General features: G+C 35.9%; 1 long non-coding RNA gene across 1 annotated transcript in view; it reads left to right on the forward strand.

Annotated features, from left to right (window-relative positions):
- Window positions 1-23,236, forward strand: part of LOC114671927 (uncharacterized) — a 554,342-nt gene extending 531,106 nt beyond the window's left edge. The window contains exon 4 of the long non-coding RNA XR_003722093.2: window positions 23,109-23,236. This is a non-coding gene — a long non-coding RNA (uncharacterized LOC114671927). The remainder of the gene's footprint in view (window positions 1-23,108) is intronic.
- The last annotated feature ends 3,462 nt before the right edge of the window (window positions 23,237-26,698 follow it).

A 26,698-nucleotide genomic window follows, 5' to 3' on the forward strand; every position in this document is an offset into this window, starting at 1 on the left:
GCTGATCATCAGTTTTAGGTATTTTCTATAATATCTACTGGCAGACTGCCCTTCCCTGTGGCCAGCTGTGACCAATTATTATTTCAGGTAGACAGTTTACCAACCACCTGACCATCACCTGATGGTCACCTGACATTCCTGATGTGTGTGTCTTGGGGGGCCTCTGCTGTCCTGCTTATGCCTGATTAGCTACCTACTGTAATACTCCTAAGCTATAAAACTTTACAGCATATGACTGTACTGAATGTTATAAGTAGGCACTTATAACACAAAGGTAAGTAGTTGTGTATCTAAACATAGAAAATCTATAGTAAACCTATGGTATTATAATCTTATGGGACCAGTGGTACATACCTGGTTGTTTGTTGGCTGAAATATTTGCAGTGAATGACAATATATACATATAAGTGTATGTCCGTACGCTTCACAACAGCTCCGTAGATAAATGATCAAGCATTAACTAAAATAACAGTTGCTTTCTGGTCACATCTTCTCCTTTGTTACAAGTTGTTTGCTGACATTTATTGGTAAATTTCAAAACGCTCATAATTTTGACTCAGCAATTACACTGCTATGAAATTATATTGAATAGTAGTAGTATTCTATATATATTTAGAGTAAAAAGATATATAAGTAAATAAATATATGGGAGAATGGAGTAAAAATAGCTAGTAACATTAAACTGTGAAAGAAATGGTGTTATTTGAATATTAGTTAGAAAAGAAAGATTGGCAATTATATTTTATTCCTGTTATAAACTCATCTTTAAAATCACGCATAAGAAAACTTCAGGGAATATATATGTTAATACAATAAGTTCTAACCCTAATGCAATAGGAAAATGTGGGGTTGGATCCCCCACCCATTGTCTTTACTGGGACAACACCTAGTGGAGCTATGAGAAGAGGGCCACCGTCCTCATGATCCCAAAATGGTAGAAACACTGCCAGCAGATTATTTTGGAGCTTTCAAATTTGCCTGCCCTGCTGGATATTGGACCTCCACTGGGTCCATAGTCCTTTTGTTTTGGAAACGGCTGTATTTACCCAATACCTATACCCCCATTGTATCTAGGAAGTAACTAACTTGCTTTTGATTTTCCAGGCTCAGAGGTGGAAGAGATTTGCCTTGTCTCAGATGTGACTTTGGACTGTGGACTTTTGAGTTAATGCTGAAATAAGTTAAAACTTTAGAAGACTGTTGGGAAGACATTAATGGTTTTGAAATGTGAGGACATGATATTTGGGAGGGGCCAGAGGTAGAATGAGATGGTTTGGCTGTGCCCCCACCCAAATTTCATCCTGAATTGTACCTTCCATAATTCTCATATGTCATGGGAGGAACCCAGTGGGAGTTAATTGAATCGTGGGGTGGGTCTTTTCTGTTCTGTTTTCATGATAGTGAATTAGTCGCACAAGATCTGATATTTTTAAAAATGAGAGTTTCCCTGCACAAGCTTTCTTCTCTTGTCTGCCACCATGTGAGACGTGCCTTTTACCTTCTGCCATGATTGTGGGGCCTCCCCAGGTATCTACAACTATAAGTCCCTTAAGCCTCCTTCTTTTGTAAATTGCCCAGTTTCGGGTATGTCTTTATCAGCAGTGTGAAAATGGACTAATACAGGCTGTAATCAGAAAAGGTTTTATATTGTACTATAATTATCCTTTTACTTTTGTTTTGTGTGTGATTTTTTTGCTACTGATCGATGAAAATGAGGGTAAGCTCCGTGATATTTGGATCACAGTCAAATAAAATTGCAATCTCAATTAATAAATAATATGTCAAATCTAATATAATTATAAGGCCTTTAGATTTTACTTAAAGTTGTAGTTGCCATCCTTGCTTAGCTTGGACTGGAAGCAGGTTGGTCTTTTGTAGAACAAAAGAATGTGCCCATCTCCTACCCAGCTGACTCATGATTTCCAGGCCATCCAGCTATGCTAAATAGAGAGCAAGTGAGAAAGTGGGCAGAAAATTTCTTACTTGACTAATATTCTCATGAGGTAACATTAAGTTCTTTGGGTATGAGAGGTATTTAATCTATTTAATTTTTCTGTAGGAAAGAAATAGAAATCTAACCTGTTAGCTGGAGATCTCAAATGTGAAGTTCCTGTGAAGTGTGGAAAAGAATACTGAGTCCACAGTTTTGTTGATTAGCTCTGTTTTCTAAGCCTTTTGGCATCAGAGGTTGACTTTCATTCTGGTGAGGTATAGCCCCCATTCTAGGTGATGACCATACCCTGAACCCCAGACTATTGTGGCTCATATCTGGTCCATGGGAATCACTCACTTTTTTTCTGAGATACTTTGGGAGATCAGACCAATCCCCACACACCCACCTCTCCCTGGCCCCATAGTTAAGTCAGGCTGACCAACTCTTACTTTCTAGACTCTAGACCATGTGAAACACACAGTCTCTTATTCTCTCTAATCTGAAGAGATCATTTAAAACGTCTCCAAGTTGGAGGAGCTCTCATTACAGCATCACTTTTTGCACTTGGGATAAGGGGGAAACATCAACAACTTTGACAATATTAAAATATTCTCTTTACTTGCCAACAACTTCCAATTCACTATAGTTTTTGGCAGTAAAATTTAAGAGCTTTGAAACTAGATCAATTACATCCTTTATACATTTTACATCCTGACTTCTCTATCACCTTGGAGTGTGGCACTTACTGCTTTAGTGACCCAGGCAAAGGGCTGAGCCTTTGAAAGGTAGTGAAATCTGTGCACAGCAAAACTTTAGAGTCTGCGAATGACACTACCTGGGCTGCTGTGGATGGCAAGACTTATATACCAGAAAAGAAATGGGAAAAGTTGTGCTTTTTTTTTTTTCTTTTTGAGACGGAGCATCGTTCTGTTGCCCAGGCTAGAGTGCAGTGGCGTGATCTCAGCTCACTACAAGCTGTGTCTCCCGGGTTCACGCCATTCTCCTGCCTCAGCCTCCCAAATAGTTGGGACTACAGGCGCCTGCCACCAAGCCTGGCTAATTTTTTTTTATTTTTAGTAGAGACAGGGTTTCACCATATTAACCAGGATGGTCTCCATCTTCTGACCTGGTGATCTGCCTGCCTCAGCCTCCCAAAGACCTGGGATTACAGGCGTGAGCCACCACGCCCGGCCAAAAAGTTATGCTTTAACATCCAATTGCTCATGTAACATTTAATATTATCAGGAATTTGATGAATAAATTCCAGTGTCTTATTTACATATTTGGTCATCATTGAAATCTAAACATATTTTAATACTTGTCATATTTGATAAGGCAGTCCATCTTTAACAAGGCAAGTCCCCTGGTCCCTCCTTTTTGATGAACTATGATTTCTTTAGCACCACCTGGGTTTGTTCTTCTGATATTACAAGTTTATTGGTTTCTTCTCAGGTTCAGTCGTCAGCTCCTCCTCTTTAATTTATCATTAAATATTAGAGATCATTATAACTCAATCCTGGACACTATTATTTCTTATAGTGTCCATTTTCTCTACAGAATCTCATCCAATTAACTCAGGTAGCATTTATAAGATGATGTGTCCAGTATTATAATTTTAAATCATGCATTGCTATAATAGGTGTAACTGTCTACCTAATATGTCTTTTTTGAATATCTGAAAGATACCTCACATTGAACATGTCAGTAACTGTTTGTATGACTGACATGCACACAGCCCAGTCTTCTCAATTTCTTCTTCATGTTCTTATATTTATGTGTCCTCTTCAAGCCTGTATTCATCGGTTTCTATAAAAGTCCCACAGTACATACATCATGTACAACTGTTATGGGATCCTTGGGTTGCTTTTCTGGCCAAAATCTTTGTGGCTGGTGGCATCTTTGCCTGAGTTCTGCTCAGGCCCACTGGACTCATTTCACCCCCTCAGCCTGGCAGGCTGTGCTCAGCTCATGCTACCAGCCTGGATCCCATGCCTGACAAGGGAGAATCAGGTGTGGAATGGCAAGGGATGTGTGAGCAAACATGTGCACACTGCACACAGTCAGACATGCCACACACTGTGTGTGCACATTACACACAGTCAGACATGCCACACCACTGTACACAGTCAGACATGCTAGCTGCTGCAGCAGGGCTGGCAGCTCCAGGTGCCAGCATGGGCTCTGGCTCTCTCAAAGGCTACAGCTGGACCCAGCACTGGGAAACACAGTGACACCCAGAAGTTTAGAGACACCAGGAACCACAGGGCTCCAAAGACGGAGTCACAACCCTTGCTCGGGGAGCTCCCAGGTCTAGGCTCTCCAAAGGGCTGTAGGTCTTCTCTTTTTCTCTTTGTCTGTCTGTGGTGAGCAAGAGGCATGTTTCAGGCCTGTTTGTGTTACAGCTCTTTTAGCCTCACCATTTGGTGGGTCCTGAGTTCTTGTTCTGTGATCAGGAAGAATGAGGTACACAGACAAGGAAGGCTGAGCAAGATGAAGAGGAACTTTGCTGAGCCATAGAACTGCTTAGGGGACACCTGCAGCAGGGAGCTCCTTTCCACAGCCAGGATATACTGTCAAATGTTCAGCTCCTAGCAGAGAGGGCAGCTCCTCTCTGCAGCTGGCTGTTCCAATGAGTGTTCAGCTCTAAGTGGAGAGGGTAGTTCCTCTCTGCAGCTGAGTCTGCGTTTGTTTGTTTGTTTGTTTGTTTTGAGATGGAGTCTCACTCTGTTGTCCAGGCTGGAGTGCATTGGCGTGATCTCAGCTCACTGCAACCTTTGTCTCCCAGGTTCAAGCGATTCTCCTGCCTCAACCTCCCAAGTAGCTGGGAATACAGGCGCACACGATCAGGCCCAGCTAATTTTTGTATTGTTAGTAGGCGTTTCACTATGTTGGCCAGGCTGGTCTCGAACTCCTGACCTCGTGATCTGCCCACCTCAGCTTCCCAAAATTTTGGGATTACAGGCGTGAGCCACGGCACCCAATGGAGACTGGGGTTTTTCTGAACCTCAGAGAGAAGAAAAAACATACTGACTGGTCCATGGGCAGCCATGGGTGGGTGAGAAAATGGCACCACAAATTCCAACTCCACTCTGCGGGACGGGCAGACCAGTTCCCAGCCTTCAGGCCCTCCTGGGGACACACCTTGTTTTGCCCAGGAGCCTGTCTGCCTCCTGCCACCATCGATGATGCCCAGACTGCTCGTGCCTAGGGACACCTGCAGGTCAGCAGCAAGCTGCCTCAGAACCCTCCCTGTTTCACAAACCCTTGTGCTTGTTGGCACCCAAAGTCCAGAGGGGACCAAGGCTGCAGGGGGTCACTGTGTCAGCACTGCCCTAAGTGCGTGCACACCTAGCTGGGGTGTGACAGTGCCTGGGCTTAGCCCCAACCAACCCTGCTCCAAGACTGAAGTGAGTGCCAAGAGCTGGGAGAGGCCAGGCAGCAGAAGGAGAAATCCCCAAGCCTGTGAGGCAGGGTGGGGGGCTTCCCAGGCTCTCAAGGAAGTAGACTGCAGAGAGATCCGGTCCTGCACCTGGGAGGTGCCTCCTCGCAGCTTCCGGGTGGGAGGGCTCCGGTGCTCACTGGGCTCCTCTTTGCCCACAGCTTTGTGCCTGACTGTGCTGCTCCCCTGCCAGCAGGTGACTTAGCCTTGGTCCCATTTTGGCAACCCCCAGGGTAGCGGGCTCCAAGATGGCTCCTGCTTGTGGCTGGCTTTCAACAGCTTCATGGAGTGTGGCATCCCACAGTGTCCAGCTCCACCTCCTTTCTGCACCCTCCTCGCAGCAGCATCAGGCAACAGCCTCAGTGAGGGGCCAGGGTCCAGATGAGCAGAGGCTCTGGGCCTGGAGGCAGTTCCTGCCTGGCCATGTGAGGGTGTAGGTGGGGCAGTTGGCTGCATCGGAGATGCAGGGCACAGGGGATCCACCGCCACCACGGCAGCTCCTATAGCTGCTCCTGCCCCCACCACTCGCTTCACTTCACTGTATCCAGCACAGAGGCAATGGCCATTCCAGACAGCCTATGGCTGCCTTTAGAACCCTCATATGATTCCACATCTGTCTAGAACTGCTATCCTCGATCTCCTTTATCTAGTTATAGGATAATTATTAAAACAAAGTCTTAGTTCAAATAGTATATTCTTGGTGAAACAATTCTTAGGCTTCTAAACAAGGTCAGGTCTCATTTTATATGCTCTTCAATCTAACTTCTGATTAAGTTTTCCTTAACACCTGTCAAAATACTTTTGACTGATTTTTTCCTTTTTTTTTTTTTTTTTAAGATGGAATTTCACTCTTGTCACCCAGGCTGGAAAGCAATGGTGCGATCTCAGCTCACTGCAACCTCTGTCTCCTGGGCTCAAGTGATTCTCCTGCCTCAACCTCCTGAGTAGCTGGGATTACAGGCGCCCGCCACCATGCCTGGGTAATTTTTGTATTTTTAGTAGAGATAGCATTTCACCATGTTGGCCAGGCTGGTCTCGAACTCCTGACCTCAGGTGATCCACCAGCCTTGGCCTCCTAAAGTGCTGAGATAACAGATGTGAGTCACTGCGCCCTGCCTGATGTTTTTCCATAATTTTTGTTACTCCTAAAGGTTCTATGAAAATGGAGACTTACTATTTTATTCACCACGGAAATTTTAATACCTAACCTATTGCTTGGTTAAAAAACAGTAGACTATTTTTGGATGAATAAATAAACATGTTTCTACAGAGTGTAGTGAAATTAATAAAAAATAAAGTGTGATTTTTATACCTTTATTATTAGGGTAAATTATGTAAAAATAACAAACAATGACTTAGAAAACTGAGGACAATTAATCCTTTCTAGCAAGAGTAAAATTATTTCAATATAATTAAGTTACAAAGAAAAGGGAAAATAAAAAATAATAGCATGTTCCTAAATAGTGAATAATTATATAAAATATTAATATATTTTTTAAACTATGAAAAACATAAGTAGCTATTTCTAAACTACTTGAGAAAAATTAAATTTATTTACATCAGGAAGACTAAAATTAACTCTTTCTTGTTTTCAAATTTTTTTCTGTGTATTTAAAAACTATGCAATATAAAAGATTTAAGAAATAATAAGTAAATACTTTGGCGGACTATATATGAATAAATATGTGTATGAATATTTCTTCTTCCACTGCAGTATTTTCTTTTCTTTAATTGTATACTCTGCAAGGATTGCCAGTATAGTATTAAAAGTTATACAGTATTTAAATATCTGTCTATTATATGACATTAAATGTCTGTGTCTATTACACAGATATTTTAATACTAGGTTTTATTACAAAGTATTGTAGGTTTTATTACAAAGATATTATGTCTAATGTATCTATATTAAGCATGATGCTTGTTGTGGGTTTTTGACTGATACATTTTATTAAAACAAGGAAAAACATCTCTGAGCCTATGTTGATAATACACAGCATGAATAGATTTTTTAATTTGATCCAATACTTCTTTCTGCATTGTCTTTGATGATCGATTCGTTTTATCTTAAATATTTTTAATTTTTATTTACATTCAGCAGTGTTCCAATAATAAACCACCCTTGCATTTCTAGAATATAGTCTGTCATGTCATATAATATGCATGTAATGTGCATGTATGTATTCAAACCATTCAAACATATATGCGCATGTGTGTATACATCATATTAATATGTTTCATGATAGATATTACACATTTTCATACACACTATATATACTTATATTTACATATATATATGTAAAATCTAATTGTATATACTAATTTTATGTCTTAGCATATTGTATACAGTTTCCTAATACTATATAGTGCTTTAGAGTTTTAAATTGTCCGAAACAAAAAGAATGGTGTATTTTTATTTTCTTAAACTCTCCTTGCCCAGTTGTGATATCTCAATTATACTAGACTTATAAAATGATGTGGGTATGTTTTATTTCCCCTAATATCTGATAAAGTTTATGTAAGATTAGAATGATAATTTCCTTGGGTGTACTGTAGAACTCATCTGTATAAACCAGATAAATGTATTTTCTACGTGGAATTTTTAAAATATAGGTTAATTTTCTTCACTGTATAGGAGAAAGATTTTCTAAGTGTGTGTAAGTTAGAATTTCAAAAATTTAATAAAATGGCCAGGCGCAGTGGTTACCAGCATTTTGGGAGGCCAAGGTGGGTGGCCTCTACTAAAAATACAAAAAAAAAAAAAAAAATTAGCCAGACATGGTGGCAGGCGCCTGTAGTCTCAGCTACTCCGGAGGCTGAGATAGGAGAATTGCTTGAAACCAGGAGGCAGAGGTTGCAGTGAGCCAAGTTCACGCCACTGCACTCCTGTCTAGGCAACAGAACGAGACTTTGTCTCAAAACAAAACAAAACAAAATCAATAAAACATATTTTCATATTGAAATTACATGGGAAAATTGATTCTGCTTCAATGAAATGGAAAGTGGTATCCAGTGAAAATTAAGAAGCAATACAAATAAGGAAGCAGATATTCTTATTAAGTATATGCTCTATCTCTGGGTATTTTTATGCTGTGCACATGACATCACTGTTAGCTGAAAAGAGATGTCTGCTGGAGAAGAAAAACTAAACCAAACCAAACTAAACTAAGCAAAGCTGGAGAATTATTTAATAAACATATATTTATTAATAATATGGTACCTTATATCAAAACTATGTTATTTAAATATATCTAAATGATTTTGTAGGGTCAAAAAAAGGTGGTTTTTCATATGTTCTCACTTATATGTAGGAACTAAATGATGAGAACAGATGGACACATAGAGAGAAACAACACACATTGCAGGGTGGGAAGAGGGAGAAGATCAGGAAAGATAACTAATGGATACTAGGCTTAATACTTGGGTGATGAAATAATCTGTACAACAAACACCCATGACAAAAGTTTACCTAAATAACAAACCTGCACACGTACCCTGAACTTAAAAGTTAAAAAAGGAGATTTTCAATAATAAAATTTGCTTGCAGAAATAATTTTCAAGCCAATTTTGTTTCCATTGGTGAAAGCAGAATTCGTTTTGTTTTGCTTTTTTTTTAAACTACCCAAATATTAATTATGTATCTTTGTTTTAATTCTTTATTCAGTTTTCTTTCCCAAGTTTCAACAGCAGACACAAAAGCACATCAAATGTTTTAATGCAATGATTAATTCAATAACTTTATTCTTGTCCCCAATTGTATCATAACAGTACAGCACTTTAAGATAAACCCGAATTCTTTAGGCTAAATGAGTAATCAGAATACTTTAGTTTTATTTTATTTTTGTCTCTCAAACAAGCTAGACATAATTATTATTATCTTATAAAATTAATGTTTATTTAAATTTACCAACATGTTTCTCAACTTCTTCATTCAGTATATCCCTATTCGTCTTGGGCTTTTCTTCTGGGATAATTTTTTGCTTTCCAGAGTCTGTTTTTTGGAAATTATTTTAGGAGAGACTCATTGATGGGAAATTCTGTTTTTTTTTAAATTTATCTACAAATGTCTTTATTCAACTGAATTTTTTATTATTTCTAGATATAGATTTTGAGATTGAGTATCATTTATTTTCCTCAATTTGGATGTAGTCTATCTGTTTTGGGTTTCTCTTGTGTCTATTGAGAAATTATCCTTCAAGCTAATTGTCTTCTTTCTCCTGTGGAATTTGTGTGTACGTGTATCCTTCCAGCTGCTTTCAATAATTTTTAGCCATATGTGTGTAATTGTCCACTCTGTGTGTCCATATGTGTGTGTGTATGTGTTCTGTGTTCCGTTACAGTCATACCACCACTAAGAAACCTTCTTTTGATTATCACTAAGAATGTATAAGCATCATTATGTTGAATATTGTCTTTTGCCACTTTATTTTTTTCTCCTTCTGAAACCCCTAGTGAGAAATGAAAAATTTCTCATGTTTTTCCTATATTTCCAAACTTCTCTGAAAAAACTAAACCTGCATCTGGAAAGAGTAATGCCATCCAGAATCAGCAAGGCACATAAAACAAAGAAAAGATAAAAAGCAACTTGAATTTTTTAAAGTTACATTATTGAAGGACATTCCCAGTAACACAACCAGTGTTTTATGGGATCTAACAAACGGAATCTACAAACTATTCGAGGGCAAATCACTGGTGAGACTAGATTTAGTTGCCTAAAAGCTTAAATGCAAAAAAATAGCTAAAAGCACAGAACAAAAAATATGAAAGTGTGAGGAAAGATCAGAGATTGGAAGTGACATCCAGGGGACTTAGCACATATATAATAATAAATATGAAGGAAGATAATAGAATAGATGAGATTATACAAAAGCAAAGAAATGCTCACTGAGCTATAAAAAGCCCTGAAACTGCAGCCTGAATTGCCTCACTACAGCGAGGAAAAATTATGAGAAAAGACGTGTATCTCAGTATAGTCTGTAAAATCCCTTCAGTCTTGTGAAAATTAAGAGTGTTGCATGCCTCTTGAAAGGAAGATTCATAATTTCCATAGGTAAAGCATCTGCTGCTTTGGACTTATCTGCAAAATAAGATATTGAAAAACTATGGAATAGATGCTATAGACACGTGAGAAAAGAGTCTTGTGACCATGGACACAAAGCTAGATATACATAGGTATTTGGAGACATGCAAGAATTTAAAAAATGCTGTCATCCACATAAAATATCTAAAGAAATACTTTAAAAATTAATCTTTTTAAAAAAGAACAAGAATGTGACATTAATACAGAAAAAAACTGAAGAGGAAGTAGTGGAATCAGTAAACCCACCAAAAATAATGCATGAAATAGTGAAAACATCTATTGAATTCCATAAGGAAACACCAACAAAACCATATGTTGTCAGAGGTCAGAAGCAAAACTGAAAGCATTCTAAAGGCCTACCGAGAGGCATAAATAGGAAGATGAGGGAAGGAATAGTAAAAACATTATAAAAGGATCATTGTATTAATCAAATTTTTGTTGCTTATAATAGAATATCTGAAATGGTAATTTCTGTAGAAAATAAATGTAGTTTTACAGTTTTGAGGCTCAAAGTCCAAGGTTGAGGGGCTACCCCTGCTGAGAGACTTTTTGCTAGTGGAGACTCAAGGGGTTCCAAGCAGGTGCAGGGCATCACATGGCAAGGGGCTGAGTGTACTAACATGCTAGCTCAGGGCTCTCTTCCCCATCCTTTCAAGCTACCAGTTCCCCTCTCATGATAACTTTTTAATTTATTAACTCACTAATCCATTAATCCACAAATGGAATAATCCATTCAGAGTTTTCATGATCACCTCTTAAAAATCCCACCTCTCAACACTGCCGCATTGGGAGTTAAGTTTCAATACGAATTTGGGAGGCAACATCCAAACCATAGTAATCATCCTATTGGGGTTTAGTAATTAAAAGAGAAACAGTGGGTTACCGTCAGAAAAAAAAAGTTTGGGTTAACTTCAAAATTGTAGTAGAAAAATAGTTTCTGTTTCTGAGTTTTGAGCGCTAAGAAAAAAATGTAACTTCCATTTTTCTGAAAGGTAATGTGTCAATATGTATCAAATATAAATATACTTGATGCAGCAATTCCATCTTCAGACATTTATTTTTATGATAAAATTCCACAGATAAATATTTATCAGATGTTCTTCAAAGAGATTTTTAAACCACTATAAATGCTTAGTGATGAGATTGATGAAATAAATTATAGTGCATTGCAAATGTAGTTTCTATAAAGTATGATGCTAAAAATAATTTGTTGACTTTAGAAAGCTTCTCTGATGATAATACAGCTTATGATATAGTACTATGTCCTTCCTACAAAGATCTATGTGTGCATTAAAAAATGACCAGAGAAATAGATGACTAAATAGTTTCAGAGATCTTTTGTTTAATCTATTTCTGGTCAGTTTCCCTTATGCTTCTATATCATATCAGTAGATCATAATGTGCATGCATAGTTTGAAAGTTTAAAACAATTTTAACTTAGAAATAAATAGGAATAATATTATGATATAAAAATGATTATCATATGGTGCATAATTACACAAATGTTATTCGCAAATTGTTATCAGTCAACAGTTAAACAGTATTTCATTAACTCACATTGAAAATTGAGAAAGTATTAATCCAGAAAGAAGCTGAGTATACTCTTTTTTATAACAAACTTTCCAAATTTGTAGCAAATGAGTAGAAAATGTATTCAAATTACAAATGAAAGAGGGGGATTATTACCAACTTAATATTTGCTAAAATGTACCAGTGCAGCCATCTGGGCCTGGGCTTGTACTTGTGGTCATTGTTTTCCATTATACTATTATTTACTAATTCTAAATTTTCTTCAGTAAATATGTATCACCAATAACATATTTTAAAATTATGTTAATTCATAAACTTAACAACTTTATTAAATTAATATTTAATAAAGATATTAAAGGGACACAAGTAATAAAGCTAAAATTCAATTGACAAATTAGGAAAATCACATGCCTGTAATGTTAACACTTTGGGAGGCCAAGGTGGGACAATTTCTTGAGGCCAGGAGTTTGAGATCGGCCTGGGCAATGCAGCAAAACCTTGTCTCTACAGAAAATTTAAAAAACTAGCCAGGCATGGTGGTACACACCTTTAGCCCCAGCTACCAAGGAAACTGAAGTGGGAGAATCACCTGAGACCAGGAGTTCAAGGCTGCAGTGAGCCATGATCACACCACTGTACTCCAACCTGGGCAACAGAGCAAGATCCCATGTCTAAAAACAGAAAGAAAAAGAAATGTGAGGTATTTTGCAAATAAATTGACACTTTTGGAAGAACATTTTCTTTTTCAGTTTATTTGTATTTTACTCTTTCTTTTTGTTCCAGTTCTTCTGATGTCCTCAAATTGATTCAAATTCAATTAGAGAAATTTTTTTATTGAGAGCCTAATATTTGTTAGTCCATCAAATGATGACTAGAATAAAGTGATGAATGAAGATTGCTGACTTAAACATGATTCAAGTTCATTTAACTGTATTTTCATGAGGTAAATTTTCCTCTAATTTTAAATTTAAAAAAATTTTCCTGTCTTATAAATTTTTCAACATTACACCACCGCCACCACCAGAACAACAAAACCTGTCTAGGTACCTTAGGTATTTTAATATTAAATAGCAATTTGCTTTGTACTTAATGGAAGATGAATCTCCAATTCCATAAACATAAAACAGAATAAGATCATAGGAAATGTAGACATCTGCATTTACTTAGAGATGGAATCAAAATTAGGTCCTTCTTAGAGCCTCTAAGGCTGAACTGTACTAAAACAGCTCATGGCAATTTACCATTTTAATATTCATCCTATGATATATAAATACATCACAAGCATGGCAAGAGGAAACTCTAGAATCTATAGCAGTGTATTTTGCTTTTGATGATATGCTTTTGCTGTTCACATTTTCCATTTGAGTCACGTACTTTGGTAAATTTTTAGTTGTCATTTTTTTTTTTACTTCAAAATTATCTTTATTGGTGAGTGAGTTTAACTTTTGTGATAAAGCTTCTTGTTAAAATATTTTTAATATGAAATGATCACTTCAGTCATAATTTCATGGCTAGAGCATTCACTGAAGGACATTTAAACTTATTTCCTTTCCCTTCAATCTCACATATTCATAGTTAAAAATTTTAGGTTCTATGTAGTAGGTTCCTGTAGTAACCTTTTGAGAGACTTTTGAAAAAAACAAAGTTCTTGTGGTCTTTAAATTTTACTGAAGAAAACATTTATATTGTAAAGGCATATAAAATATAAGGAATTATTAAATACTTAAAAATGGAAAAAACACACATGCACACAGTGTCAGGTTATTCTTACTTTCTAGAATGGCTTCCTCAATGTAAAGTTTTGGTTTTGATTTGAAGCTAAAAAACAGGTTCTAAAATTCTCCAACCCTGTGAAACATTCACAAATTAACACAATGTCAATCTTTTTGAATCATATTAGAGAAAATTAGTAATCTACAAATTTAATCTTTATGGATTTAACGAATATCGAATTGGTTTGCTAGTGCTTTTGAGTCGTAGACTGACTTGTATCATACAAATATTTCACATAAAACAATAAAAACATCAGGATCAGGAATCTACTTTGTTTTAGATGGTTTGAAAGTCATCATCCAAATCATAAAGTTATTTTTAAATTATAGGCTCATATTTACCTACTTCTATAAAGAAGTTTTAAATATAAGTGTACCTTAGATTTAGCTGAATGATTATGCCTTTCAAATCATTCGATTATCATTTAAACTACCTACTTTGGGTAATTATGACCCTTGGGAATTCTACTTTCTGTCAAGATGGAATAACATGGATAGATTTATCCTGAAATGATGGAAAACAGATGAAATTTATAAAACAATGGCTTTTAAGACACTGGAATTTAGGCCACAAAGAGCGCTGATTTCTGAGAGACGGAAAACAAATAAGGTGAGCCTATGATAAATGCAGCTGGCGAACTTTTCTAGGCTGAGGATTGGGGTACCCAGCAGGACACTGGTGGACCCCTGAAATTGAAGAGCTAGATCTGAGAGCCCAAGAAACTTAGGTGGCAAAAATTCATGGGATAGAGGACTGGATAAAATACTGCTGCACAGAGAGAGAATTCCAGAAATCTGCAGAGGTTCCGCTTTGAGTATTTAGCTGACAACTGATCAGTGCAATTATGTGAGAAAATTAGCCAAGGCTGGAGAAAGAGCCTATCTGAAAAGATGAGAGGTAACAGTGCTCCGTACTCACACAGGTCCAAGAATAGTGCCTCTTCCCACCATAAAGTGAGAAACTTCGTGATTCACAGGAAATTGTGTAGAGTGCAGACTGGTTGTGCCTTAGTAGTGGGAAATGAGGAGAATAATCAGACTCAAATTGAGTACTTGCTCAGGTCCTGACAAATTTTAAAAGTAAAACCCAGAAGGATGACACTGTGTTCAAGTAACATTACTGCATATCAGAAAAAAATCCCCAAAACAGGAATACAATACCATCTCCAGGAATACAAGTATTTATCAACCACAGAACTGTACTACATGAAATGTTAAAGGAAGTCCTTAAAACAGAAGGAAAATGACACTAGATAAAAATATTGATCTACACAAAGAAATAAAACGTGCTGGAAGTGGTGGCTACATAAGTAAATATACAAGATTTTTTTTTATGATTTAAATATCTTAAAGTTAAGTGATCCTTTAAACAAAATTAATGACAATGCCGTAGGGAGTTTATACCCATAAAAATAAAATATATGACAACAGTAGCACAAAGGACAGGAGAACAAAATGGGAGTATATTATTGTGAGGTTCTTACACTATATGTGAAGTGATGTAATATCACTTGAAGGTAGACTCTAAAAAGTGACAGGTGTTTAGTATAAACCACAAAACATGCACTAAAATAACAAAAAGAAGAGTCACAGCTAACACAGGAAATGAAATGGAATCCCAGAAAGAAATTTATTTAAAAGAAGGCAGATGAAGAGGATAGGGGAACAAAGTAAGATGGGAAAAATGCAGAACAAACAGGAAAATGGGAAGTTTATTAACTTAAACATAAGGATATTGATCATCACATTAAATGTAAGTAATCTGACTACCTTAAATAAAAACAGAATATGAGATTGCATTTGCTAAAAAAAGCAAAATCCCACTTTATGCTGCCTAAAACGAACACACATTAAATATACAGAAACCACGCTAACACAAATTTTTAAAAATCTGTAATGACTATATTAATATCAAAGTAAATTTCATAGCAAAGAATATTACTGAAGACAAAGAACTTTGTTTCATAATACTAAAGAATCAATTCAAGAGGACATACTAATCCTAAATATTTATATACCAAATAAATGAGATTCAAAATACAGAGCTTACGGAACTCAAAGATAAATAGATAAATCCACACTTATAGTTGGAAGTTTGAATACTTTTCTCTTGATAAATGATATAAAAAGTAAATAAAAAAACAGTAAGAATATAAGTGATCTGAACAACACTCAACAAATATGACCTAATTGCCATTTATAGGATGCCACACTCAACAATAAGATAGTATATATTCTTTTGAAGATCACGTGGAACATTTACCCAGAAGACCATATTCTGGACCGTTGAAAATTTCTCAGTAAATTTAGAATGAATCACATTATATGAATAATGTTCCCTGGCAACAATGGAATAAAATTAGAAATGAAAAACAGAAAGATTGAAGGAAAATCTGCAACTATTTGGAACCTAACACACCCACAAATGAAAGATGAAATAAAAGTGGAAATTAGAAATTCTTTTGAACTGAATTAAAAAAAAGTCACAACATACCGAAATTTGTGAATTGCCAACAGAACGTAGTAATGTGGAATTCATACCACTGAAAACCACTATTAGAAAAGAACAAAGGTTTCAAATCAGCATCTACCTTAAGAAACTTTAAAAAGAACAAATGTAACCAAAGTAGACAGAAAAAGGAAAAAAAAAAAAGATCAGAGAGAAAATTAGGGATATATAAAATAAACAACAACAACAACAAAATAGAGACAAACTATTATACCAAAAGTTGCTTTTTTGAAGAGCAACACGCCTGTAGTCCTAGCTACTTGGGAGGCTGAGGCAGGAGAATGGCGTGAACCCGGGAGGCGGAGCTTGCTGTGAGCCAACATGGCGCCACTGCACTCCAGCCTGGGTGACAGAGCAGGACTCTGTCTCAAACAAACAAACAAACAAACAAAAACTGTATTTCTACAACTAAAATAAAAATTGACATTAAAAATACTATTTAAAATAGCATTAAAATGTGAAATAGGGATAAATCTGACAAAAGATATGGAAGACCTGTACAGTGGCAACTACAAAACATTGATGGGATTAAATAATATCTAACTAAATACAGAGAGGTATTTTGTTCATGGGTAAGACTCTCCAAAGTTTTCTATAGGTTCAGTGTAATCCAAATCAAAATTTTAGCAGATTTTTTTTTAATTGATGAATTCTAAAATCCATATAGAAATACGATGGACCTAGAATAACAAAAACAACTTTGAAAACATAGAACACAGTTGGAGAACTCACACTATGTGATGTCAGTAGTTATTATAAAGCTGTAGTAAACCAGACAGTGTGGTAGCATGTCAAGTTCCATAAAATAGATCAATAGAACAGAACGAAGATTCCAGAAACAGACGCACACATATATGGGCAAATGATATTTGGAAAAGGTACTTCTGTTGTTCACTCTTGTTAAATCAAAAGAAGGAAGGAATTTTGGACTCTTATTCTTACCAGATCTGCTAAGACTTTTCAAATTTGTTCCTTCTAACCTCATTGTACTCTATAGTGAGAATGTAATATATGCATTAATACCCTTTTTATTTGTTTTTTAAATAAACTTTTTGTTTTACTGATTATAAAAGTAATACATGTTCTTCATAGAAAATATAAATAATTCAGAAAATTAAGAAGAATATAAGGCTCATCTATAATCCTGCCACACAAAGATAACCACTGTAATTTTTTTTATTATATTTTAAGTTCTAGGGTACATGTGCACAATGTGCAGATTTGTTACATAGGTATACATGTGGCATGTTGGTTTGCTGCACCCATCAACTCATCATTTACATTAGGTAATTCTATTAATGCTATCCCTCCCCCAGCTCCGCCACGCCCCAATAGACCCTGGTGTGTGATGTTCCCCTTGTTCCCCTCTCTGTGTTCATGTATTCTCATTGTTCAACTCCCACTTATGAGTGAAAACATGTGGTGTTTGGTTTTCTGTCCTTGTGGTAGTTTGCTGAGAATGATGGTTTCCAGCTTCATCCATGTCCCTGCAAAGGACATGAACTCATCCTTTTCATGGCTGCATAGTATTCCATGACGTATATATGCCACATTTTCTTTATATAGTCTATCATTGTTGGACATTTGGGTTGGTTCCAAGTTTTGGTACTGTGAATAGTGCTGCAATAAATGTTAAATTGATCATACTTGTGAAAATTGGGGAAAAAAGTTGTACAGATTATAACATAATAACATTCGTGAAACCTAAATCCCCAAAAGAATCTGTTAGAACCAGAGAAACCTTCCTCATGGTCACTTGAAGTGACATTCCTGCCTACCTCTTAAAAGGGTACCATTAGCCTGATCATTACGGTAAAACAAACAAACACAAACCTGTTTGTTTTCTTTTAGAGTTTTACACACAGTTTATCTTCGCTGAATTTTTGAAACATGCAAAAATGAATTAAACAGTATGCATTATTTTTGTTTCTGGTTTCTTTCGCTCAGAATTATGTTTGTGAAGTTCATTCATGTTTTTTAGGCCTCGCTTGTTAATTTGTCAGTATTGGTAAGTTATATTTTTCTAGGATATTGCTATTCCATTTACATTTTCAATTTCATTGGTACAAATATCTTCATAATATGCATTTTTTGTGCTTTAGTATCTGCTGCAACTAATTCCTTTCATGAATTATTTGTTTACTTTCTCTTTTTGTGATCATTCTTGTTATTTAATTAATTTTTGGATCTCTTGGAACTAACTCTAGTTTTCTTAATCCTCTATGTTGTACCTTTTTTTTTTTTTTTTCTTTTCCAAGCTTTTGGAGGATTTCCTTAGCTATTCTTTTTTATACCAGCAGGATATGGAATACATACACTGAAATTTGTTTAATTTTGTTTCCAATTTATTTTTAAATTTTAAAAAATGCTTATAAATTAAGCTTTTGAGAATCCTTAATCATCAAACAAATATCAGTGACAGAAGCTTTCTCTTCCTAGGATGACACGGATGCTTTACCAGCCAGGTGCTAGGCAGGGGCTTTAGTGCTGGTCTTTTGGGCTTGCTTCTCCTGGTGTGGAGCAACATCCCTATGGGGGAGTTGGGGTAAGGGAGATAAGTGCCCCAGGATTCTTAGGTAGAAGGGGGGAGCTCACAATATCCTGACTACACTCACTTGGAACATGGAGCTTGAGGGAAAAAGAAATGCCAGTGTCTTGCTCTTCCCAGGGAGATTCCACAGCCCTTGACTGGAAACTGGGGGGTGAAGGGAGCCTAATCTTCTTAGCCATACCCACTCAGAGTGGGGCTTTGGTCACACTGACCTGAGGGTAGGAGGCAAACGTGGGTATGGCTCAAGTGCCACAGACTCTCACTCCTCTTTCTGAGATTTAGTAGCTTTCCTTGAACAAATGTTTCTTCATTTGATATACGCCCTTAGTATTGCAGGACTTTCTCCTTAGTTCAGCTAAAACCGGGTTCTTGTCACATGACTAGGAAAGATTAGACTCACAGACACATAGAAGGGTGAGGAGCATAATTTGTTGGGCAAAAAGAAAAAAATAAAACTCAGAAAAGTGAGATGGTGTCCTCCTAATAGGCCCTCCACCTCACAGATTGAATCGTAGGTCACCATACAGGAATTGAAGAGGCCTGGTCTCTCAAACTCTATCATTAGATCACCTGTCTTTACAACTAGGAATTGAAGAGGCCAGGTCTCCTGTCTCTATCTCCTATCTCCTGTCTAAATTAGGACAAAATTTACAAAGACTTTTATATGTGTATATTGTACATAGATATAAACCTATGACAAAAGTTATATATGTATACTAATTTTTCCAGTTATGATTGCTTCACTAGGGAGCATATCCACAGAGGCCCTCATGCTGTCATCCTGCAAGTTCTTCCATATTTTTTTCTTTCTGTTCATTTATGCACTTATATTGTTGCCTATCTACTTCCCCTCAAATAAGTATATCCTTTAAAACAGAGGTCATCAAATTACTTCCTTTGTGTGAAATCTGTGCCACTGCCTGATTTTTTTTTTTTTTTTTTTTTTTTTTTTTTTTGAGACGGAGTCTCGCTCTGTCTCCCAGGCCGGAGTGCAGCGGAGGGATCTCAGCTCACTGCAAGCTCCGCCTCCGGGGTTTACACCATTCTCCTGCCTCAGCCTCCCGAGTAGCTGGGACTACAGGCACCCGCCACCACGCCTGGCTAGTTTTTTTTTTTTTTTTTTTTTTTTTTTTTTTTTTTTTGTATTTTTTTAGTAGAGACGGGGTTTCACCGTGTTAGCCAGGATGGTCTCGATCTCCTGACCTTGTGATCCGCCCGTCTCGGCCTCCCAAAATGCTAGGATTACAGGCTTGAGCCACCGTGCCCGACCCCACTGCCTGATTTTGTAAATATTTATCGTAGTACAGTCTTCACTATGTGCTTATATATAGTCTGTGCCTGTCTTTGTCAGCTATGTATCACTACATCAGAGATAAGCAGTTGTGACAAAAGCCACATGGCCACAAAGCCAAAATATTTGCTGTCCTGCCCTTTACAGAAAAACATTTACCAACTCTGCTTTAGAGTATTCGAGTATTCATATTCTCCATCCTTCTCTTGATTTTTTTCATCTCCTGGTTTTAGATGATATATTTTTTAGCTTTTTAGTTCTGTACATATATTTGAAATTTCTTTACAGCATTACATTTTATAATACACATATTTTATAATAATTGTCTACTATTAATTCTCGTTATCCTTATCATATTGTCTGCTTTTTTTTTTTTTTTTTTTAAAAAAAGGAATTTTTATTTGTTGGTTAGAACATTTTTTTCGAGAACTTTTCTTATATTAATTGTATGGATGCTACCCTCTTTGAATTCTTGCATAACTACAAATTCTTTCCTTTTTCCTGAGAGGTGAAACTATTGTAACTGGAAAGAAGATTTTTGGGTCTCTGTACCCTACTTTGAATAGTTTATTTGTTGCTCTTCACTTTTAGTCTTCTTAGAAAGGATACATCTATTGTTAAATTTTCTTTCTCTGTTAAGATATTTATCCTCTACTAATAAGATCATTGTCTTTAGTCTCAGAATTCAAAAATTTCACTATTGAAAATTATTAATATTAATATTGAATTTTAATTTTGTTATTCAATATTGATATTGAATTTGGTTTTCTTTTAGTCTTTCCCAGGCCTTACAGAAGTCCTCCAGTCTGCAGACTCAATTACTTATTTACATAACGAACACTTTTCTCTACTAATTGAGCCCATCTTTCTCTCTAATTTTCTGTTTTATGGAAAGCCTATGTGCTCCGTGTTACAACTCATGTAAATGTACATCAAATTGCTATCTTTTGATCATTTTTTCATATATTTTTGGTTTTGCTATGAATATTAAGGTATTTCTTCCACAAGAAATTCCAGAAGATTAAATTGGTTCTTAGTAGCTACCCGCAAACTTTTACTCTGTGTATTAAATTTTAAAATTCAATAGGCTAGGCTTAATGGACCATGTCTTCAATCCCAGCACTTTGGGACCCCAAGGTGAACAGATCTCTGAAGTCCAAGAATTCAACACTACCCTGGGCAACATGGAAAAACCCCTATCTTTATCAAATAAAAAATAAAAATATATATTTTTTTAAATATATATATATAATATATATATAATCAAAATTCTTGATACAGGTTCTTAAAAATATTTTATCTGTTAATTTAATCTCTTTGAAAATCTGTTTATTATTCTTTGTATTTAAATTTCCCATGTGGATTTCCAAGTTCTACTTCAGTGAGAAATCCTACTCTTTATACTCAGCTTCACCTTTTTCTTGGTGACCTGCGTTCACCTAAGTTTAGCAGTACTCAACATTGGCTGCACATTGGAATCACCTGTGGTGTTTTTGAAATTACACTTTACTGTCTTCCAAAAGGGCTTGTAGAGCATGAAATTGTCCCGGTGAGATGCCCTTCAATGAGCTGCCAAGGTTGAGTTCTACTACTCGACTTGGTTGCTTGATTACGGTTTGGTACACTCTCTAACCTTGTCTCTCTTATCTGTTAACTGAACAACAATTATGACACTGGAAGCTAGGACATAAATATTGGATCAAAAGTTAGAAGACTCATGCTGAGATATTGCATAGCCATAAATTGAAAAGACACTAAGCTCCCCAAATCATAATTACTCTTAGATCATAAACCTGAAAAATTGACTTTTTAGACAATTAAAATATAACTCATACAATGCACAGTAAATTTATTTTCATTTTACAGATGCTTTATCAGTATCTTAAAAAAAATAAATACATATAGGGGCTAAACTCTATCCCAAGCAGCATGGTGGTAGTAGGGGCAAGCAATATAGGGTGGGAAAAATGTCCTCAGATGCCCTCCATATTTTCTTGGGCAAGCGTTAGTTTTCCTCTCCTTATGTATCTTTTTTCTGTGTAAATCACAACTGGGCATGATGCCTACACTACTTCATTCATAAAACTGAATATTTTCAGATTAAGAATCGGGGGTTTAAAATAATTTGTTAGCATCAACTTCTCTCTAAGTATTTGAGTCCATGTTGCCCAAATAACCTCTGCCTCTAATATACTCTACAATTCTAGTTGGCTTATCCAAAGAGAATTTCACTGTTAATATGCATCTTGAGGTAAATCATTTTCCTCTTCCATTCTACTCTGAACTTTGTCTCATTGAACTAAAATAAAACCACTAATTTTAACAATTATTCATATACTTTTTTCTATAATTGTGCAGTTCGTGACCACATGTCTTGATAATGCAAGTTACATGATATTGGAGTCAGCACCTTATTGTTCTTTATAATCCCTTTGAACCCTGGCATTATGTTAGACAAATGACATATATTAATATGACATTTTTATCCTTAAACTAGTTATATGGATATACTGTAAGAAAATGAAAACATTATAGAAGCATAAAACTCAGAAAGTTTACTGTATTCCCATTCTTCAAAGGAATAGTTTATAAACAGTTAAACATACTAATTTACAGTTAGTTTCTGTTGGTATGCTATCTTCTATTGAATATATCATTTACTTTTCAGAAATGAGGTCATTCTATAAGTACTCTTCAGCAGTTTGCTGTCTGTCACCAACAAAAAATCTTAAGCATTTTTGATGCTTGTATACATTTTTGTAATTAATTTATTATAAGAGCTAAATAATTTCATTGCTATTTTTGACTTCATAGAAATATCCTTATACTATGAGGCTTAAGTGAAATTTACAATTCTATATACAAACAGGGTGTTTAACATTATACATTTAATATAAAGATAGACAAATATTGGGGAAAGTGTGGTGTCATATTTTAGGGTTAAAGCTGAGCTATGTATGAAAATTTTTCCTTCTGAACACCTGTTTTCTTCATCCACCTCCTTAGAATCTTTCTCCTCTCCTCTTTATGGTACCTGAACTGATTAAAAACAAGCTGCATTTGCTTTCTTTGTTGGAATACAGTCCTCACATGACAAGACTAAGTGAAAGAGAACATGGTTTCCCAGGGAAGAAAGCACGGACTATTGCATAGGTCTAGCTTCAGTCCAGGCTTAAGAGTAGAAATCATTTTCTTTTATATTTGTAGCCTGATTAGCTTAGCTCTCTAGAGCATTAAAACACCAATTTCAGGAATAAATAAGGCTGAAAATCAACAGCTCAGGCATGTATGATACTCTGCTATCTCCCTAAAAACTTAATTAGAAATTAAATTAATTATTGGAGGTTGACCTCATGTATTTACATCTTTTCAATTTAATAATAAAATAAAAGAGTTTATATTCCCAAGGACAAAGAGAACTGGAGGAAAGGCCACAGTGGATCTGATATTTCAACCAAATTTGAAGACTAAAAGGGAAGTAGAAGAGCGGTAAACTGATTTAGGAAGCAAAGTTATTATCCGAGTGACTGCAGTGTGGAATGACAATAAGCTAAAAGCCGATTGTGTCACAGAGCCTTCTATAGTCTTATAGGAAGAAATTGAGTACGGCAAAGGCTGGGATTGAAAAGAAAGACTGGCCAAAGACTTGCAGTTAGAATCTCCAGATACTATTTATCATTGGGAGTCATCCAGCAATACCCATTTTCTACATGGTAGAGAACACGGTATAGTCTGTGAGTAATTTGAATGTGAGATACTTCAGATGCAGAATCACAAGCCACTCTGGAAATCTGGAGTAAGTTACCTGTTGAAAACTGAAGGATTGATTAAAAACCTATGCATCAACGATGACATATTTACCTCGTCCTGGGTCCAGCTTTTGCAAAGCAAATGGTTAGGTTTATACCCTATAAACAAGAGAGAGGCAAAAGAAATTCCCAGGTACACAAAAAGGCACCAGCTCAAGGCACTGACAAGTTTATTGTGATTCTTGAGGATTTAATTCTGTAAGAAGATCTCCATGTATGAACCGGAGAAGTGTGAAGCACACTAAATAGCTATATATTTGGTGGGTGTACCTTTGGCAACATTTTTGACACATATATGGCCGATCTATTAGAGCATTTGGAATAAAATAAAAGTAGAAACCTTATTTGGAAAAAATAAAAAGAAATAACTGCAAGAAGAAACAAACAATTTAAAGGGGTTAATTTTGAGAATTGAGGTTGAAGTAGATATAGAGGCATTGGCAAGTTGTTTTTCATTGTAAGTATTTTTAGGCATTATTTTATCTTTTTTGATTATGGGCTTACACTACTTTAACAAAGTACTTTTAAAAATAATATTTAGGAATTCAGAGATAAGACAAACATTAGTTTACCAATTGTTGCCTTCAATTGTTTGCTTCATTTATAGCTTGCCTTTGTTGATACTCATAAAATCATGCATATTTAAATACCTATATGATTGAGTTAATTATGTGAATAAGTCATATTATCGGGAAAATATGAAACCTTTTTAATAACATTTACATAACAGGACTTTGGACAATAGAAAAAAGTTGAAAGATAATAAAAGTAATAAGTTAAAATACTTTTGGTGAAAGTGAAAGAAGTTGAAACAGGTAAAGTTGCTTTTTTAAAGATAGGGTCTTGCTCTCTTGCCCAGGACAGACTGCAGTGGCACACTCATAGCTTATTGCAGCCCCAAACTGCTGGGCTGAAGTGATCCTCCAGCTTCAGCTTCCCAAGTAGCTGTGACTACAGGCACAGGCTACCAAACCTGGCTAATTTTTAAACACTTTTGTTTTGGTAGAGATGGGGGCCTTGTTATATTGCTTAGGCTGGTCTCAAACACCCAGTCTCCAGTGATCCTCTCCCCTCAGTCCCTGAAAGTGTTGGGATTATAGGTTTGACCCACTGCACCTGGCCTAAAGTTGCTTTTAAAGAAGTGGATGTCTGTAATAGAGTAGAAGCAGAATAAAGAACAGCGAAGAAACGGAAACCTTAAATCATGAATAATTTGAATATTTAGGTTTTCAAATACATTATAATCTGTAGTGGGTGCTACATAGCAAAAACGTAAATTTGTAACTCTCAAATAAAAACAGTAATACATTTTGTTAAAAATATTGTCCTGGAAGCATAATTTATCTTGTACCTTCTGGCCGAAACAGGCAAGGTATTCATCAAGACTGTTTCTTCTTTCTCACAGGGAGCTAAACGACATTTACCAGCCTACCACAGTGTTATGGGGGAGGAGGTTATAATGACCAAGCTTTAGACAACAAAAAGTGATCAGAAGGTATGTGCTTTGCTTCCAGTCTGTCCAGAAAATCTTCCATATGTTTTCCTCTAAACTCTTTTAATTTCTTTTGTTTGATACTAATGATCACTGAACTCTTGGAAGCCCTTTGTAATAGATGGCAGAACTCCAGATGAACGAAGCCTGGATACAAATATCACCATTGCTTTGAGAAACATCAATCAGAGACGTTTATTTTTACTCTGTATGGTCAAAAAAATAAATTTCCATCCCATTTGAACCATTACACAGTTTTTGGCCTGTGTGTTACAATAACAAATATATTTTAACTAATACATTCCCTATATAAAATGAGTAAGATGTACCAGCAGGTGAAATAGTGATGTCAAAATAGGCAAAGGACTCTCTCCAATTGAGGTCTCCAGTGGAAGAGTATGCAAGAACACTGAAGGAGAAGAGGGTGTGCTCTCAATTTGCCAAAAATAATCCAATTAAACCACTAAGAAACATTATGAAAAGGGAGATTTCTGAATTAAACATGATTTTTAAAAATGTACAATGGCAAATTGTTCTCAGAAATGGTTGCAGCATGTAATATTCTTACCTGGAATTATAATATTATGTGATTGGTCTTTCCTCCCCTTAACTTTACTAGTTCTTTGTTAGTTTTTCCTCTTCTAGTGCTTATTATCTTTTTCTTATGAATGCATAAGGATATTTTGTATGGTAAGGAATTATATTAATAAATGTTTTATATATATTATAATATATATAATATAATATACATAGTAGCTACTCAATGTGTGCCAGAGATTTCTATATATTATATATGTTTTATATATTATAACATATATTTTATATATATATATGTTCTTTTTTTTTTTTTTTTTTTTTTTGAGACAGGGCCTTACTCTGTCACCCAGGCTGGAGTGCAATGGCATGATAATGGCTCACTGTAGGCTTGACTTCCCAGGCTCAAGTAATCCTCCTACCTCAGCCTCCCAAGTAGCTGAAACTACAGGCAAGCACCACCATGCCTGGCTAATTTTTTAAAATTGTTTGTAGAAACAGGGTCTCTTTGTGTTGCCCAGGCTGGTCTAGAACTCCTGGCCTCAGGAGATTGTCCCATCTCAGCCTCCCTAAGTGCGGGGATTACAGGTGTGAGCCACTATGCCTGGACTACATTTCCTAACACTATTCAAAAATCCGATTTTTATTTAATACTCAGCATTTGAACAACCATCTTTAAAGTAACATATTAACCTTCCATGGCCCTGGATTTTCTTGCTATAGAAAAGAAGTGCCCTTCAGTGCCTTTCAGAATGTCTGTG

Source organism: Macaca mulatta, chromosome 13 (genome assembly GCF_049350105.2).
Source record: "Macaca mulatta isolate MMU2019108-1 chromosome 13, T2T-MMU8v2.0, whole genome shotgun sequence".
NCBI classification, from domain to species: Eukaryota; Metazoa; Chordata; class Mammalia; order Primates; family Cercopithecidae; genus Macaca; species Macaca mulatta.